General features: G+C 53.4%; 1 protein-coding gene across 2 annotated transcripts in view; it reads right to left on the bottom strand.

Annotated features, from left to right (window-relative positions):
• The window catches only part of MBNL3 (muscleblind like splicing regulator 3), an 80,040-nt gene extending 61,681 nt beyond the window's left edge, over positions 1–18,359 (bottom strand). Inside the window, exon 1 of one of the 2 annotated variants that reach the window (XM_061353220.1) lies at positions 18,228–18,359. The gene's annotated coding sequence lies outside the window, so the exon portion shown is untranslated. Of the gene's footprint in view, positions 1–16,971; positions 16,988–18,227 lie in introns of those variants that run through there. The other variant, XM_061353222.1, reaches the window with a different exon arrangement.
• Between the last annotated feature and the right edge of the window lie 1,363 nt (positions 18,360–19,722).

Below are 19,722 nucleotides of genomic sequence, written 5' to 3'. Positions count from 1 at the left end.
CAGGCAGTCATGGAAGGCTGGACTGGCCCTGCTGCATGGAAGTCCTCAACCACGATGTTCCACAGTGGCCTGTGAGTCCTTCCCCTGCTCCCATCCACAGGGGTGAGAGCAGAGAGGACAAAGCCCCTGAGCAGCAATGACCTCCCCATTCCAGCTGGAGACCAGCAGCACCCACAGGTGCCCAAGAGTACCCAAGGCAAACATGCACCATCTCCCATCCAAATGCACTCCACATTCCCAGTGTTTAATTCTGGGAACCTCCTGAGCCTGCCGGGGTTTGCCTGCTCACTGTCCATAGACCCTCAGAGTGCTCTGGGTTGAAATGCCACAGTTCCCAACCCTTTCTGGAGCTCGATGCAGCAAGTCTCACCTGCAACGTAACTGACCCCCGTTCAGGCTTTGTTAATGGAGCGACTCTTCTACAGGCTGCAGCACAAAGGCACTTCTCTCCAAAGCTCAGGTCCCCTCTGCCCATCCACACCATGGTGGAAACTGTAGAGACCTTTAGACAGAAGGGCCAAGAGTCTCCTGTGCAGAGAGCTCCCTGCAAGAGCCCTGCTCAGCCATGGGTAAGGCAGAGCTTGCAGTAACCACCCCAGTCACAGGGCACGTCCGAGGGGCTGCCAAGGAGGGGTTACGTTACCAGCAGCATTGAACCCACACAGCAGAGGCTGCCACGGGGATTATACACCAAAAGGAGAAGCTATTCTTCAAACACACACCTTCCAAGGCTCTGGAGAGCCTCACAGCTGTGTCTTCCCAGAGAATCCCATCACGGGTACAGGACAAGGTTAGCCCAGAGCTATGAGCCAGTCCATTCATCTCACTTAGCAGAGAAGTGTGTTTTAGCCTCCACCCCATGGTAATGTTACCTTGACAGGTGGAGTGCCCACAGTAAATACTACGTCTGTCCCATATTCTGAGTTATCCCTTCAGGGATGAGAGCAAAGACACGTGGAATGGATGCTTCCTCCAGCCTCCCGCACAGCTCCCAGCATCAGAAAATCAAGCTGACTGGAAGAGCAAAGCCTGATGCTGCCCTTAGAGCAAACCTTGTTTGGTGTCATTACTCACAGGCCAGTTAAACTGGGGAGCTGCTACTCTGGAGCCTTTTCTGCTTATTTCTTTATGGATTACAGGGCAAGGGAAAACCAGGAACACCAAAGAAATACCCCGGAAATGCCTCAGGACACCCCATGCATCTCACTGGCAGCAGTGCTGAGCCCAACCTTACTCCTCTCCTTAACTGCCACTCTATAACAAAGCATCAGTTGCATGTCTTGGCTCTTCACTGACTAGCTGGGACATCACTGAAACGTGGTGGTGGTTGGTAAAGAGCAGTTTTAACTCTTGGGAAGTGTTCTCTGCAGCAGTGCTTCCCACTGGCGTCATCTTTAACAGGCCATCATCACTCCTCTGGAGGGCTGACTCGGGGGTAGATGTCTGTGCACGTGGATGGACCAAGGTCTTGGAAGTGCTGTCAGACTAAAGGGAGCTATCAGGTCCAAATGGTCTCTTCCCCATCCAGATGCTCAGCACTGCAGCATGGGTTTTCCCACCATTTCTGTGGTTTCAGCCACTAGTTGGGTACAGCCCCTGAGCTGCACATCATTTCTGCTCAGCCTGCAGACAGGAAGACTCTTCTGTCTGCATCTTTGTTCTTTCAACATCATCTAAATATCACTCCCTTAACACCCGATTCCATATTTCAACCCCTTTAATTACACACAATGGAGATTTTATCGGAAATCTGGTTACTGTCTGAAAGCCTGAGCATTCCATCCCGGCCTTGGAATTGATCCATCGACTGCTTCTACATCTCCCATTTCAATTGACCATTTAACACTTTATACCTGCGTTAATTACACTTCCCACGATCAACAGCAACACACGCTGGCCCTGCCCCTCTCCCCACAGACACCTCACGCTCAAGACAGCCCTGCTCTTGAGCACGGGTGTGTATGGGGCTGAGAGAGGACACCCCACGTAGAGCAGCAGCAGTAAGCAGCAAGGGTTAGTAAGCAGCACCAGTGCAGGGAGGCGCAGGCGCAGAGCAGGCCCTGGCCTGGCCCCAGGACGTGGGGAGCTGAGCCTGTAGCCAGCTCCCATCCATCTGTCCCCATTCCCCCTGCCTGGGGGGGGCATACACAGGCTGTGCCACAGCTCCAGCCCACGCTGCGCAGCGGGTGAGGGGGCTCAGGCTGCCCCGGAGCCGCAGACAGGCACCGGCATGGGTCTGTAGGGAAAGCAGAGCTTTACCAGCATCTAAGCAGTCTCAGCACAGCACAGCATGCGGAGCACAGCACTCCTCTGCACCACGAGTAACACATCCTATTAGCAGACACAAACTGCAGGGACTAAATAAGGAAGACCCCCATTAAGCTGCCTTTATACCCTGGCACTGCCAGCCCTCACAGGTACCTGCTCTAAGGCACTGCAGGGCCCAGCTTTGCCGTGAGGACAGTACCAGATTGCCTTCTCCAGGCCACAGCACAGAGAACTGGAAGTGCTTGAGGAGGGCGAGTTGTTCCTCTTACCCTGTCTGCAATGCTTCGTGTTGCAAGTGCAGATGGGAGAAGACGGCATCCCCAGCGCTGCAGCAAACAGGGATATTTGTCCCTGAATCATTTCTCTAGCATATTAAGCACAAGTCATTCTCATGCAGAGGCTGCCCTGTACAGCTGCCAAGGTCAGCAAGACCTTGCTTTATTTGCTGCATAAGGGCTGGCTGTGCAAGTTTTACCTTGTACCTATTTTTTCCACGGGTTCTCTTGTCTTCGATTTCCCTGCTGCCAATGCTGCCAGTGCCTCTGCATCTGCTGGCTGCTCGGGTCATGCCTGCTTCTCTGGCTGCTCATAACAACCACCCAACATCCAATCTTCCATAGCAGTCACAATTCCAGCAAGCCAATTCTTAACGCTATGTTTAATTCAAAAGGAACCAAGGACAGTTACTGAATAACAATTTCCAAGGAAAACATGCTCCCCAGCTTTTGCTAACAACGTCAATATGGTTCTATTTTCAGGGGGTCCTGACCCGCTTATCCACTCACACAGCCACCACTGTTCACGTGCTGGTATCTACATACAGATGAGGTTTTGTGCAAGGATTGCATTCAAGCACCCAGCACTGCCTGCACACACAGCCTCTGGATTACACCACCAGCCAGCGTGGCTTTCGGGAAGCAGCCTGGATCTGAAGAGATGGCAGGGCCTGAAAATAAGGCCTGATGGTTTTTAAACTGCAGACACATTCCTACAGGCTACAGCCAAAGCCTAGGCTCAGACTAAGGGCTGTTCTTCTCCCCCGTTTACTAACTCCTGTGTCACTGCACGGCAACAGCCAAACTGAGGTATGGCACAGGGAAGAAAAATGCTGTTTGAAACTGTCCAACATAACGATACTGCAAAGGACTCAAAGCATCAAGAAGCTTTAATCCAAGCTGTCCCTTTGCAGCAAACCAGGTATAAGTGACCTACCTGAGGTCAGCGGCCAGACAGGGAAGCTTCACAGCATCCTGCCCTGCTCAGGAATCACCCTGCTCTGCACTCACACTGCCTTGCCCAAGCCTCTAAACCCAAGCCAGTGATGTCCAACACGTCCCCTGACCTGCCAGGGGCAGCCCAGCAGAGCTCTGTAGCAGACTCTGACCCTGGGGGGACCCCACAGCCATTGCCATAACACAAACTGTCATTGAAGCTCAACACACACACACTGGTGCCCGAAGTCTCGACTGGAGGAAGGCAGAAGTACCGAGGGGTCAAGCAGCTGAAGAGGGATGCAGACAAGGACTGCAGGCTCTGAGCAGACAACACCCTGCCATGCAGGCAGCTCCAAGGCTTGGCATCACTTGTGAGCAGGGCCTGTCTGCTGAAGGTGCTGCCTGTGTGAGCAGGACCTGTCTGCTGAAGGCACTGCCTTTGTTAGCTGGGTACAGGCACATGATGGAGTGGGGTAATTACCTGCTTTTTAGTTTGGAGGACCCCGGCTTCAATCCTGGCTCTTGTCACAGCTGGAGATGAATTTAGGGACTACAATGAGAGCCAAGTCCATCTATTTTCTACAAAACCACCAAATAATTGCCAGTGTTCTGAAAGAGAGGCCCAGGACTCTATGTAAGGGCACTGGTGCTTATGCTACTATTGCCCTCAGTACAATAGTTAGTAATGGGTTGATGTGAGCAGTTATCACAGCTCTCAGTGCTCCTTCGCTGGACCAAGCACAGGAACAGGAAGAACCTCACCAATGCACCACTGGATGTGCTTCACGGTGCAACAGGTCCTACAGGGAGGGAAGCAGCACTGAAACAGCAAGTTTTCATAGGGATTCACATATACCTTAAATTCAAAGGGCCAAAGCACAGCTCCAGTGTAGCTCTGGATGCCTCACTGGAAAGCCACCGGGGCTGATGGTGGTCCAGGGGAGCTGAGGGCGATTCCTCTTCTTCCTCATGGCCAAAGGCTGCCCAAGCAGAGCCAACAGGGAAATGAGTACTTTCCCCATGAAGTAACTCTCTATTTTTATCTTGCTAGGAAAGTTTTTCATTTAGAAACTAAAACTATTGCTTCAGGGAGAAGCCAAGTGCCCTTCATTCTGTCAGATTTTTACCACACAAGTTTTCATCTCATCAAATAAACCCTTTTTCCACTAAAAGGAACCATCGTGGAAAAACCAGAACAGCCCCTGAAGGACTCCAAGGAAGAGGAACAGGGAAGCTGCATTCCTGCCTCCTGCAGCAGCACGCTCCTTCACAGGACTGCTTGCCGTGTCACCTCACCCACCACAGATGATCCCCAGTGACAAAGCACTTGAGGGAGCAGCATGCTCAGTGGGGACGGGAAGCAGCAGCTGGTGTCTGTGAGCCAGCTCTGAACACAACATGGGGCTGTACAGAGCTTCTCAAGTGCCATCATCCTCCTCTCTCAGCAAAGAGAAAGTCTCCAGCATCCTCAGCCACCACCACAGCTGCATTTGGGCAGGAAGACACAAGAGAGGTCAAAATGAGCACAGAACCGTTTTGTGAAGCAGCCTCAAGCACAGAACACTCAGCACCACAGCACAGCAGCCTTCATCTGCACCCAGCAAGAACCAGCACACTGAACCCTGTCACACACAGGGTGAAGGGTGGCTGCTGTCCTCATGGCAGGGTTGTCACAGCAGGCCAGAGGTTCATGTGAAGGCCTCCCTTGCGCAGCAGCAGCAGAGAGCTTGAGGGGCTGGTCAGAAGACATCCATGAAGCGGGGATGAAGGGAGCAGCAGCCACAGTGCTGCAGGGGCTGGCAAGGAACCTGGGGATCAGGAGGTCCCTGCTGCCAGGCAGGGGGAGATTCCCAAGGCCAAACCAAATTCTGCCAAGCTCAGGGCCAGGCATCTCCTCCCGTTATCTCTAAATCCTCTTTACTCCACAGAGCTGTTCTCCACCCTCCTTCCCTTTTAATCAGGCCTGACCTACAGATGTCAGCCTCCTTTCGGCTAAGTCAACACAAGTGCCACATCGAGGAAGCTGTTACAGGAAAAACCTCACTTACACTCTCGGCTGGATTCCAGAGCCTGCTCCTTGGTCTAGACCTGACCTCGTTCCTCTTCTGCAAGCTTAATCCTTTACCTTAAGGGCACAGCGAATACACAGACTCCACCACAGGCCTGTCTATGCTCAGCCTCCCCTTCAGCCTCCAGAGCCAGGAGACTCTTTTGATCACACGAGGCTCATGAGGCTCCCTCTGAACTGCAGGGACTTCAAACACACCCGTGTGTATGCTCAAGAGCCACAAAGCAAACACAGAACACACGCTTCATGCTCCGCAAGGTAAACCCTACCCTAGAGCTCACCCAGCAGGACAGAACCTTCCATCAACAGTCCCCAAAGCTTCCTTGGATGCAGCCCTGGCCTCTCACCAAAGCCACAGCCATGTCTGATACATCCAGCTTCATCCAAGCATTGGAACAGAACAGTGTCATGGTTTAGCCCAGCTGGTACCTCATCATCCTCAGCTGCTCACTCACCCCCCGCTTCCTTCCTCTGGGTGGAATGGGGAGAGAATCAAAGGAATGTAAACCCCACAGGTTGAGATAAGACAGTTTAATAACTAAAGCACAGTATAATGCTGCTAATAATAATGACAATAATGATAAGGGAGATAACAAAGAGGGAGAATATAAAACTAAAAGGGAAAGCAAACACTGACCAGCAGTGATGCCCAATCCAATTGCTCAGCACCCACTGACTGATGACCAGCCCAACCCGAACAGCAATTGGTCCCTTCCAGGTAAGTCCCCCCAGTTTATATCTGGGCATGACCTGTGGTATGGAACATCCCTTTGGATAGCGTGGGTCAGGTGTCCTGTCCCTGCCCCTCCCAGCTTCTTGTGCCCCCCCTCACTGGCAGAGCATGAGGGCCTGAACAGTCCTTGATCAGGGTAAGTGCTGCTGAGCAGCAGCTAAACCATCGGTGTGTTACCAGCATCATTCTCACTGAAGCCAAGCACAGCACTGCACACACAGCTACCAGGATGAGAATTAACTCATTAACACCGACAAAAACAGCACAAATAGTCTGGGTTGGAAGGGACCTCAAAGCTCACAGTGATACAGTTTAGTGGTGGCCTTGGCAGTCCTGGGTAAAGGTTGAACCTGATGATCTTAAAGGTCTTTTCCAACCTGGTTAATTCTATGTTCCAACCCCTGCCACGGGCACGGACACCTTCCACTAGACCAGGTTGCTCCAAGCCCCATCCAACCTGGCCTTGAGCACTTACTCATTCTTTAGCAGAAACAGAAGACACCAATTGAACATGGAGGGCTTGAAACAGCTACTACATCACCCTCCCACAGTACCCTAACCAGGCACAGTGCAGAGACTTACTGCAATGGTACGCTCCAAGTAAGAGCTAGTTTGGGGCTCTTTTGTACACCACACTTGTCCTGTTCCTTGCTGTCTTCATGTGGCCAACACGCAGGAGTCACAGGTTGGAGGTAGATGGGCAACAACTTGCCCTATCTTCCCCAAACACATCATATAAACAGGGTATCAAGACCGAATGGGATCTGGCTCATGCACTCCACCCTGTGACCCAAAACCCTCACCCCCCAGTCACATATCAGTAACAGCAGTGGAAATATCAACACACAAATGAGATATTAGCAACTAATGTGTTATCAGCTTATCCCAAGGCAGTGAGCTGTGAATTCAACCTCTAGGAACCACCACACGGTGTCTGTTGGCTCTCAAAGACATTTCACGGTGCTGTGTTTGTGGGGGATGCTCAAACCCCCATTATCTGTATCTGACAGGATGCTGAACCAACGCTCTCCTGGCGCATGGGAGCTGTACAGCCAAACCCCCATCGAGCTGGGAGGAGCCTCTGGATCAAGTGCTGTGAGCTCCACAACAGCCCTTGACTGTGTGCTGCAAGAAACCCTCCGCACAGGCACACCTTTCACATCACGGGAGGAGGGAACAGGGAGGAAAAGAGAGAAAACCCAGACAGCAGCCAGGTCCTCCGGTAACAGAAACACCAGAGATGCTCCCTCAGTTTACACAACCAAGGATTTGAGCCCAATGTGCTTTTAAAGTCCTTTTATCAAGCATTTTAATGTCTCTCCCTGCTCTGTGTGCGAGCCAGGCTGTGCTTTCCACAGGCATTATTTATTCACTTTTACAGCAAGTAACCTGAATTTCCAGACTGTTCAGAAGCAAACCTGAAGCACTGCTTTACAAAGACAAGGCCTGCTCCCCCCTTGTTTGCCTTTTCATCTCCACCCCTCAGCTGAAGCATCTCTACCTCTCATCTAATAAATAAACTATGGAGCTTTCCACTAAAAAACAAATGCACTTCCCTTCACCTCCATGCAAAAATGTGCTGACAGTTCCCTTTCCTTTGTTCTGGAGCCACCCAAAGTGGAATAAGTTCCTTTTCTTTAATCCAAAACTGATTTTTCATCTTAGCCACCTATTTGGATAAAAAACCCACTTGGACTTGCATCACTTGCTGCAGTTTTACAGCCTGGAAGGAAGGGAACACGATGCTCAAAGAGAGGGATTACCACTGGCTTGGGGTTAGGGGGGCACCACAGCCAAAAGCAGGCTCCAAGCTCAGTGAAAGCGGCCGCACTGCTGCACGAGCTGCCTCCTGGTTGAAGAACAGAAAGCAGCAGCACAGAGTCTAAATGAAATCCAACTAAGGCTCTAATCCAAGTCCACCAAATGAAGGAGCAGCTGTAAAAGGCTCGGACTCACCAGGATGTGCTCCTGGCACCCAGGGAGCTCCAGGAGCACTCACCTGTCCTCAGCGGGTGCCTGCAGCAAGGGAAGCAGAGTCACACACAGCAGGTCCAGCACCAGGCAGGTTTAACCCTTACAGCTGTGTTTCATCACGAGTAAGCTCTCATTCTGGGACAGGGAGAGCAGATAGACATTTTCTTGTGTGGAGATGCCCTCTACTCAACCCAGCCTAAGACCTTCACTTACGCCAGGCTGTGATTAGGGGATTCAGGTCAGGAGCAAGCAGATCTCATGCTTTAATTCTCTCTCTCGTTTTGGGTGCCTGAATCTCCAGGATGAGCAGCATCACATCCGTGCAGGAACCAAAGCAAACTCGTGTGCACAGGCTCTGCCCCTCAGTACAGGGAGGTGCACAGAGGCAGCTGTGAGAACCTCCCACCCCCAGATGCTGGATGCTGCTGTTGTGCCACAGTACTCTCCCCCACACTGAAGACTCGAAGGAGCCAGTCTCCCCTCTATCTCCACAATCCAGCTAACAATACTGCATCAAGTCCACCCATACCACTGCCTTTTTATCTCCCCTGTGGTACACCCCCAGAAAGATGTATATCCAAACCCACAGCATCCAAACCCTCTCCCAGCTTTCAGGTTTCCTGCTGGGATCACCCCACTGAGAACCACTTAGGCAACACACCAGTTTAAGACCACCCTAAAATCACCCATACACTCAGTAACTGTAGCCCCAGTTCCACTCTCCAATAAGCATCAGGCAGTATTAGAGCCTTGCTGAGTGACCTGGGACTGCAGTAACATGCCTCCAGCACTGCTATTTACTTGGGGCAGCTTTTCACTACCTGCAGATGCTATCCAGAAACATAGAAGAGAAACTGGTGCTCTTGGGAGCTCAGAATCTAAATGCAGAGGTCAGAAGAAACACTCTGTTCTTATTAATGCAGTTCTGTGGAGAGAGGGGAAAACGAAAGGCAAGTCTGTATGCTTCTTGGAAGCAGATTACAGCTAATAACACACAGATTACAGACATTAGATGAATTTAAATTCACTTTTCTAGTATTCAGCGTATTAAGGTTTTTACCTTCCTCCCTGTATCGCTCCCATTTGGAGTCAGCTTCACTTTCTGCCTATCACAAAGATGTTACACGTGGCCAATAATCTCCATAATGGACTTCTCTTCCTCAGCAGTCGTGTTGTACCAGATGTCTTTAAAAACAGGCAAAAAACCCACTTGTAATGTTAGTTTAACAAGCATGCTGCCTTCCTTTCTTTCCTTTAGGTGGCTGCTGCACAACTCTGAGCAAGTTTCTGCATCCTAATGGCATCCAGCCTGGATGAGCTCTAAGGTTCCTTCCAACACAAACCAGTCTGGGATTCTATTGCCAAAGAAGTATCTGAGGATGCTCAAAAGAAATCCATGAGTCAAGCAAGGCACTAGCCACACGCCTGTTGCTGAACATCAGGGATGTTCATATTAAAAGCTTCTCATACCTGCTCACATCTACACTTCACTGACAGAAAGCAAACTCCATGGCAAATGAACTGCCATCCCTGCCTGGCAGCCCCACCTCTGGAGTGCTTGGCTGCGCCGCGGCCCCCAACTCCAGCCTTCCCCATTTGCTCTCCTGGTCCCCCCATTGGGAAGGACAATACATCCCCAAGCCTGCAGAGCAGGAACCAGTGGACAGTTGTCTGAAGTGTGGTTTGCAGTGAAATTACCATTGCACAGGATCAGCTCAACTCAACTGGCCAGTCTTTTAGTTTCAAGAAGGGAGTTACTGCTGGTAGAATGCATCTCCCTTGCTACATGGCCTTCTGCAGTGGCTGGATTAAGCATTACTCTTATTAACCAGTACAGAACTATAGCAGCATTCCATAGAACTAGCTGGTTACTTGGAGAAGCTGTCAGCAACCAGCTCAGTCTCAGCCATGCAGATGCTCTCCTCAGCCTTGGGCACCCTCCAGCTCCTCTTTTCACCACCATTTCCATCAGCCTGTGGGGCCCAGGCCTCATTCCTGCCCAATCCCTCAGCCAGGACAAGCACTCGTGAGCCCAAGCACACAGCAGAGGAATGAGGACAGAGAGAACATCTTTCAGCTGCAAAACCCATGTGAAGGGCATGAAACAGCAGGCTCAGCTCCTCGTGATGCCCTCAAGGGCACGTGGCACAGCCTGGGAGCTGGAGTAGCCAATGGCTCTGCCTCAGCAGGGGTTTCACCTCACTGCAGGTAAGCAGGAGGGCAGGGGCTCACCATTCAGCCCACTCTGGTTGGCTTTATTGACGTGACCTGCAGCACAGGTTCTTCCAGCAGCCTGTGAAAGGTGCTGCTGCATCAGCCAGGCCGTGCACAACCAACATTAGCTCCTTATCAGGCCTGTGCTTAACGAAGGGCACTGAGTGCTTTGCTGAGTACCCAAGGCAAGCCCAGTTCATGGGGGACTTGGTCAGAGGACCCAGGACAGAGGCATCAGTCTGTGGATCCAGAGGTCAAGCGCTATATACCCAGCACCTGGAGGCTACAGAGAAAGGACAGAGCACCTGTATTCCTATGGATGGATCCATGCTAATGTTTCTTTCTGTACCTCAGAAGTAACTCCACTACATCTGAAGGTGCAGCACTGCTGGTTACTACTTGTTTTAAGGCATTCAGACTGTACTTAAAAGGATCCCACTGGTACCTGGTGTGGCTATAGAGATCCATCCATCCTGACCTGCTGGCTCTAGCCAGGGGAGGACATCCTACAACCGAGTGGCTTGATTAAGAGTGGTCCATCACTGCATATGCATCCCTCCCGGCATCACAGCCCTGCACAGCACAACCAGCACCACCCTGCCCTGCAGTCCCAGGACCCTCCACCGAAAGATCACTCCCCAGACGTTAATGAACTAAGTCCCAGCATCTCAATGAACTCCTTGGGACCAAGGAGTGCAGAAGCAGGCTGAAGTGTCCTTGTGTCCCCAGGTCAGACCTGGCAGCTCCCTCCTGCTCAGCTACAGGACCGCGAGCTATTGCACAGAACCCCAGCCTGGTTTGGACTGGAAGGGACCTTGAAGCTCCTCCAGCTCCAACCCCTGCCACGGGCAGGGACCCCTTCCACTGGAGCAGCTTGCTCCAAGCCCCTGTGTCCAACCTGGCCTTGAGCACTGCCAGGGATGGGGCAGCCACAGCTTCTCTGGGCACCCTGTGCCAGCGCCTCAGCACCCTCACAGGGAAGAGCTTCTTCCTTGTATCTAACCTGAACTTCCCCTATTGCAGTTTGAACCCATCACCCCCCTGTCCTGTCACTACAGGCCCTGATGAAGAGCCCCTCTCCAGCATCCATTCGAAAGTTCTTTCCAAACCAGAAAGAGAAAATAAAACCTTTGTTTGCCTTGAAAAGCAGATCTATGCAGCAGAAAAAGTACTACTAAAGGTTCCACCATCCAAATTAAAAGTCAAAGGCAGCCATAAAGAGCCTCTGAAACATAAGCAGAGCATTGTGCATGGTGTGACATTTATTGCTGCCTTCAGAAGGAAGCCAAACATCTTAATATGGAAAAACACCGCTACTTGGGACCCAGACAGCTCGGGAACAGGAAGTAAAACCACATCACCCAGCAGCGGCCTCCCCGCCTCAGGAGCTGCGGCAGAGAAACCAGCATTTCCTGCCCCATCCCTGGCCTCCCGGCTCTGCCCGGGGGCCGATCCCACCTAAACCACTCACAGACGGGTATTAAAGCTCCCGCAGCAACGTCAGGGCTTTATCGCAGGGAATCAGCTGGGGAGAGAGGAGGCAATGGGACTGCGGGACTCACCCACTGCAAACAGCACAGGGCCTCCTGCGAGGGGATTCCACAGCTCTGGGTGGCTTCCTGGGTTTTCAGCAGCCAAATTCCTGGCTCGGGACAGGCGTATTTCAAGAGTTAATTCTGGTTTTACTGCCTCCTCACCAGCAAACCCTGGGAAACCAAGTCAAGCCTCAATTGGCTCAAAGCATAATTGCATTTCTCTCAAATAACAGCTTTGCATGACTTCATTTTCTGTTGGGCTGGGTTTTGGGGTGGGTTTTTTTTGAGTTTGTGCATATTACATCCTAATCATATTCCCGAGCTTTCATTTGCAGCTACAGGAATAACCCAGGAAGACAGAGAGATGAGCTCATTTTCAACTCATCACCTGAGCACGGAGCTGAAGCTTTAAAACACACAGAGCAAGGGACCTGCAGGAACAAAGAATCCCCTAAAGTGCCAGTCCAGTGTCCTTGGTGGTAACTCAGTGCCAGAGAGAAGGGGGTAAGACCTGAGCAGAGCAAACCCTGAGTCTCGCCCTTGTAATGCAACAGGAAACGCCATTTGCACAACCACTGTGCACTGAACAGCGGCTCAGAACCAGATATATTGATTAAACCCTGCTTTCAGAAAAGCTCATAAGCAGCATTTTTAGCAGCTCAAGCAGATTTTTCCTCCAAGAAAAATGGTGCAGAACACTTCAGAAAGCGGAATAAGAGTTCCGACTTGAGTTTTATTCAATAGTAACTACCAGGATATGACAGCTGTTGGTACAGCTTAGTGCCAGCATTGCTGAGGGTGGAACTGCACCAACCCCACTGCTGGGTAACACACACATCTGCACACCCAAGGGGAGAAAGCACATTAACACGCACATTTTGCCCATTCCCACCCAAGACTTCTCCAAGGACAGGGGTTTTGTACCAAAGGAAAGAACCCCGAGCACGCTCCAGGTGCACCCCCTCACGGAGCAACCTACAGCCCTACCTCTTGTTCTCTTAAATCCCTTTGCCTCCGTGTTCCTAAGTACTGCTTTGGCAGAGGGGTTGCGCTGCAAGGAAGGAAACTCCCCCCCCCTTCCCATTGTAGTGCTGTGTGAAATCCACCCTCCCGGCACATAAGGCAAGGGAAGAACACCAAGTGGGAGTCCAAAAGGCAGTCAGAAGTGCCGCCAAAAACTGGAGCTCTCTCAGGAAAGGCCCTCCCTTAGGAAGCTGCCAGTCAAAGCCGATCACGAGGCTGTTTTCCAGGGTGAATAGAGTTCTTATTGACACAGCTTATGTCTGCAGCACGCAGCCCTCTGCGAGGCTTTCACGAGCAGATTGGATTACACAGACGCAGTCGCTCTGATTTTATGCATTCAGAAGCCCTCAGACATAAACCGCCCGGCTCTGGAGGCCACCAGGTCTGCAGCTCCATATCAGTCAATGGGCTTTTACACAGAGTAAGGTCCTGGCACCTTTACTTGGGCTCCAGAGAAGGGACCTCACCCTTGCTGAGTAGAGCCATGTAATTTGGAGGCCAAGCCACAGATTTGCTCCATGTGAGTAATCCAAGACAGCCTGGTACTTACCATCAGGATGGGAGAAGGGAAAAAGAAAGTATCTGCTGATACCGTTCAAAATGGGGGAAGATAACATCGCTCTGGGTAGACAATCCTTCCTGGAAGATGGCATGGAAAAAGGGGAGGATACACTCCTTTTAAAACAACACACAACAGTTTAGCAAGCAAGAGATGCCTGACTGCAAGAGCATCGCAAGCACAAGCTCAGGTAAATCATGTGTCACGGAGCAGCAATCTGCACCCACAGAGGAACCTAGAGAAAACAGAGCTAAAGGATGCATTTACACAGTTTCGATGCTTAGGGGGCACAAGGAGGAACTGTTCCAGGAGCAGACACACGCACAAAGCACCTGTGATGCTGCATTAAAGGTGAACAGAGAATTACAAAGTCTTTTGTGCTAATAAATGCTCCGGCTTAAAGGCTGCGCTTCAGCAAGAGAGACAAGTCTGTGCTTAAACCGTGTGACAGATGAGGCACTGCCCTCGAGAAGGATGCATGTACTGCCCACAGCTCTGCACTACACTGATTAAAAGGAAACTCACCCCAAAAAACCCCAACCAGTCGAACAAGCAAACCAGTGCATTACACATGGGCAACTGGTTCCCTATCACCTAAGAGGGAACAACTCCTGCATCAACTTGTCCACACTGAGTTGACGCTTCTACCCAAAGCATTACATCTGGCAAAGAGCAGATCAAGCAAGCCTGAGCTTCGGAGCTTTGAAGGGATTTTCAGAGCAAACACACTGCTCAATGAAGACATCCTCTCCCCACCACTGCCACCATTCCCCAGCTGGGCATTCCTCTCCTCTTGCTGAAGACTCTCCTCACGTTTTGCCTGCTAGGTGCTGGGAAGCTGGATGTGGGTAACCCAAATGGAGGTCTGCCTGCAGTGACAGCCATTCTTCAGTTGGATATCTGGACTCTGCTTCCGGAGCACAGCAGAGCCACAGCTCCTGTGACTACCTGTGGAAACAGATGTAGGCAAACTCCTCTTCCAGTGCACAGCCTCCCCCCAGACGAGCAGCCTCGTGTTTCTAGTACTCGGCTTAGTTCCCACACGTGACTCCTCGTATGCTCATGGTCAGAATCACCTCCTCCTCTGGAGGCTGCACACTCTTTCCCAACACGCCTGAGTCACACAGTGAGTTGCCAAAGCCAAGCTCTCAGCACCAGCACGGCAGGAGGGGTGTCCTGCTGAGGCATCAGTCACCAAACCCTGACTGCGGCTTCATCACCATCATCGCCTGCGCCTGCACTGGCCACAGAGAACATCTCCCTCTGCTCTCAGGCTCCTGACTAAGCTGCAGGTACTGGGGACTAGGAAAGCCCTGGTTTGACTCCTGCGTGAAGAAAGAGCCATTTGCAAGACACTAGCAGTGCAGTTTCACCACCAGTTTAACTCGGCATAAACCAGCGCTGCTAATACAAGCAGCAGTCCAGCCTCATCCTGTCCTGCCCCTGCATGCCAGCTCCTTGTGCCAACACAACTGCTCCTATGGCCATATGGAGAAGCGAACCGAGAAAGCAGTGATAGCTAAGGTGAGTAGTGCTGGTTTGTTTTCTGCAAGACTGTTCTTGCTTCACAAGGATGAGGAAGAGACTGAAGGGAAGGGCTAGAAGCAGGACCACATTTTCCACCACAGCACCAGCTTCAGAGCTGATTTGTGAGCTGTGCTGCAAATGAAATCCAACCTCCCCCGCTTCGAGCCACAAGTTTTTAACCCCCACTTTGAGATTCCCTTAAAGGCACAGAACAGCCTCCCAAACTCTCCTCTCTGGTGGCAAGCCCAAGAGAAAACTTCTAGGTCAGTAAAGATCTAAGGATATCATTTAAGCCTCCTGTGAGCCATTCCCCAGCACGGAAGGAGGCAGCCGAGGAGGTCACCACTGCTGGTGAAGTGGAACCGGGCACAAAACCCACTACAAAATCCTCTGTGTGGATGCGACACCCCAACACCTCAGATGGACAACTGCCCAGTCACCTTCCCTGGGAGGGCAGCCCCAGATCCACTCCCTCTTTCTCCATGGGGACCCCTCGCTCCCATCAGGGGTGGGCAGGATGTGGCACCCTGGCTTCTGACCCGGGCAGATACTGCAGGAGGCTGAACAAGGTTACAGCAATGAGGGGCTCATTTCCTTACAGACCACCAAGACTGCTCTGGGCCCCTGCCAGTGTATCACAAACCACCTGGGAGACAGAACCAGGCCTGCCACAGGCACAGAGCTGCATACAGCCTGAACCAGGAGAGCTCAGCTACCTTTCGAGAGGGCTGACTGTAGTCTCTCCTCCTGTAAGCACAGCCCAGAATACCTAGAAGCTTCTGCACAGTCCATTGTCTTTCAGAGAGAAACACTCTGAAATAGCTCTCGAACTTTTCTGGGCCATCACTACTTTAAAATCACATCATTTAAATATGTACCATGTCTATATATATACACACACACGCACACACCGAGGGAAATTAGCACCCGATGAAGGGCTGGTGCCCACACACCGTAACTGCACAGCCTCCTGGCTCTGCCTGTGTGTGACTGCCATGCATGAGTACAGCCCCACAGCAAACCAGAGCCCCACTGCAGGAGTGGGGCACGGCAGCACTACCACACATCATTTTTGGGGTACAGAGAGCAAGGCGGCATGGAAGCTTTAAAGCCTTTAAATCCATCAGATCGGCACAAACCTGACCCCCCAAGTCCTTCCTTCAGGAGCTGAGGTGCACGATTTGGACCTTCCTTATAATACAGCTCCAAGGACTGTGCCATGTAAGGCATTTCTCCAACGTGGAGAGCAGCACCACTGCAGCTTCCACGTACTACCTTAAAAGCAAAATACCCGCAAGGAGGACCCAGAGGGGGAAAACATCTCTGCAACCCCATGGAAGCTGCTGTATGGAAACTTTAACTGCATTACTTCTGCCTCTGCATAATCCCAGAAGAGCCAGCTTAATTCAGCCTGCTCCAGCTCAGACACTCGATAGTTTCAGCATGGTATAGACTACAACTAATTACAGGATCTCGTTACATGTCCAACAACTGCTGCAATTTAGCCTTACCTGATACACCCCAGCTCAAAAGTGTTCATCCCACCTCTCCCTCCTTTCCCATACGTTTTGGCATGCTTTGAATAAAGGCAGGATACCTGGCAGCACTTCAGCATCCGACCCAAAAGGGTAAAGTCATTATTTCCTTGCAGTAACAAAGGCAATGACTTTCACCAGGACAGCACAAACTAGTTTTAGGCGAACAGCACGGACACGGACATGTATCCCGGGATGACTGCTAAGAGCAGGATGAATTCCCAAGCCGGGTGATCGCGCACGAAGCCCATCCGTGCAAGAAAGGAGTGCTCAGAGGAGCCAAAGCTGCCGGCTCAGGCAGTCGGACTGGAGTGTCCCTACCTCAAAGGCAGGGGATGCTCCTTACAGCAGCGCACCGCAGCCCCGGCTGCCATGAAAGGGAAAGGTTTCTCCCTGCAAGCGTGCGCCGCGCCTGAGCCGAATGCAAACAGGTCTGTCCCTTGCGCCTCGCCTCCACCTCATGCTCGAGAGGGGCACACCGCGCTCCCCGAGCGGCGCCCGAGCCGTCCGGCCATGGCTCCGGGATGATTCAGCAAGGGGGTGGCTCCCCGTCGGGAAGCAACACCTCCTGCGAGCTGTCACCCCACGGCGCTGGGGGCCTAGCGAGCAGGGCTGCACCCTTCCAAACGTAACCTGGGATGGCAGGGGCGAGGGGGCGAAGGGGGAGGATGGATACTGTGGGGAGGGTGACCATCCGCAGCCATTGGGGAATAACGCAAGGAATGATCTCCGGGTTTTAACTATGGCATAAGTCAATGAAAAGGCGGCGGGGGGGGGGGGGAAGCCAGACACTTTGGGAGCCAGCATCAACTTCGCCAGGCTGTGTTCTTTGTTTCTAGGCAGACTCCAGTGCGGTGGCAAGACCGAACAAATGCGCATGTCTCCATAAGAGGCAAAAAAAAAAGCAAGAAACAAAAAATAAATAAAGAACGACCCCCCCCCCCCGGCCCCTCCTCGCACCCTTTCCCGCGGCACAACTCCGCTTCCCCCCAGCTCCCGGCAGGCATTCCCCTGCGCTGCGAGGCGCAGGCAGCGCCCGGGGCACGCTCGGCGGCCGGGATTACTTTGGGAGCGGGTTTCCCGTCTCAGTTCTGGGGAGGGGGGGGGGGGTAAGACCGACGCGACACCCTCGCACCGCGCCGCTCCGGCCGCCCCTCCCGCCGCCGGCGGAGCCGGGCCGCCACCGCCAGACAAAGGAGCGAAGAGCCGCCAAGGAGCCGCGCCGGCAGCCCCGGGACAACCGCCAGGAGCCGCCGAGCCCCCGCCGCCGCCACCAGCGCAGACATCGCTGCCCCTGCCCGCCCCGCGGCCGGCCCCGGCCTTACCTCAGCAGCGGCAGCGGCGGCAGCAGCAGCAGGCAGCGGGCGGCCGCACCGTGCCACGCGCGGCGGCACGGGGCGAACCACGGGGGCCGGTTTAGCGCGGGGGCCGGCTGCGCGCCGCCATTTTAACGCCTCCCGCCCGCCCTCCGCCCTCTCCCCCCCCTTCCCCGCGGCCACGCGCGGCGTGGAAATGCCACTCAGCGACAGCTCCCCCCCTCCCCTTTCCCCTTCCCTCCGCCCCGCCGCTGCCGTTACATTGACGCCGCGGCTCCCGGTCTCCGGTCCCGCCGTGGCGGAGCTAGCAGGGCAGCAGCCGCCGCCGTCGTGGCCCCTCCGCCGCCTCCCGCCGCCGGGCGCACATGGTACGCTCCGGGCCCGCGCCGCGCCCCGCCGGCCGCGCGCGCCGCCGCGCCGCCTGGCTGCTGCCATGGCAACGGGCCGGGCCCGACCCGACCCGCCGGGCCCCGCGCACCCGCCGCCGGTGCATCCCTACGCACGGGCCCCGCCGGAGGTCTGCTGGGCCGCATCGCCCCGCAGGGCTGCGGGCAGGCTGGGCACCGCCGCGACACCCGCACCGGCCGAGGGACCCAAGGCCAGCGCCGCACAGCCTCCCCCCCGAGGCCTCTGTCCCCAAAGCCACCATCACAGCCAAGCACTGTGTCCCCATAACCACCATCACATCCCCCCAGTGCGGCCCCGCTGTCCCCAAGGCCACCATCACATCCAAACACTGTGTCCCCGTTGCCCCTAAAGCTGCCATCACGCCTCCCCCGGGTCCCCAAAGCCACCACCACATCCCCTCCCCGCACCTACCTTACCCTACCGCAACCCCTCACCAAGGGGCTGTCTCCTCCCTGCCACAAGCGCCCATTGCATCCCTCCAGCCGCATCCCCTGTGTCCTCAAAGCCACCATCGCACCCACCCCATGGGTCCCCTCCATCCCCAGCGCTCCTGTCAGCGCTGCCCGCGGAGGGGCCGTGTCCTGCCGGGCTCGGCCGCCCTTACCTGGGTACTGGCCCGGCTCTGCCACGCTGCAGCGCTCATTTTCACTCCTGTTTTGCAGGAGACAATCGCATCCGCCAGGACAGTGGCGAGGGAGCACAGGCGCAATGTGGAGCAGATGAGCGAGTAAATCATGGAGCGCGTACATGTTCTGCATACTGCAGCCGAGGAGCTGGTTTCCTGGCGGGCCTCTTCGGGAGTCACTCTTTGCCAATGTGGCCTTTAAAACCCCACAGCCTTTGGCTGCTTGTTGCTGGCTTTAGCACCTAACGCCCACAAATACACACCGTTTAACCACGGGTTTGGTTGGGGTGAGCTGAAAACAACCAGCAGCTACCGGATGACGGACAAAAACACAGCCAATCGTGCATTTAATATTTGTAAATCAGTGTTTTATGGGGTTCGGTGACATTTGCTATGTTGTGAGCCCAGCCAGAAGCAGGATGCTCACTGTGCACGGCAGCGCTAATGGAAACGCCGGTGTCGGTGGTCAGAGCAGCAAAGCAGGAGCCTCATGTCTGCACCCTGTGCTGACAGCCATAGGAGCACAGCACCTCTCTGCCTAGCTACCACCGTGGCTGAGATCAATCCGTTCATGTTTGCAAAGTCAGCTGAACACCAAAAAGCATTGCGTACTGCTAATAAAACCATAATGATCCTCCTGTTAAACATTAAACAGAGTGATGTGTGAAAGAATATCCCTTTTATGGAAAATTCCTCTTAGCTGCAAGGACAAAGGATTAGCTC

The sequence above is a fragment of the Neopsephotus bourkii genome, unplaced genomic scaffold (assembly GCF_033783945.1).
Source record: "Neopsephotus bourkii isolate Nb327-2 ecotype Australia unplaced genomic scaffold, CSIRO-AGI_Nbou_v1 NB_668, whole genome shotgun sequence".
Classification (NCBI taxonomy): Eukaryota; Metazoa; Chordata; class Aves; order Psittaciformes; family Psittacidae; genus Neopsephotus; species Neopsephotus bourkii.
Note: the sequence above shows the minus strand (reverse complement) of the source record. Positions and strands in the feature narration are given on the sequence as shown.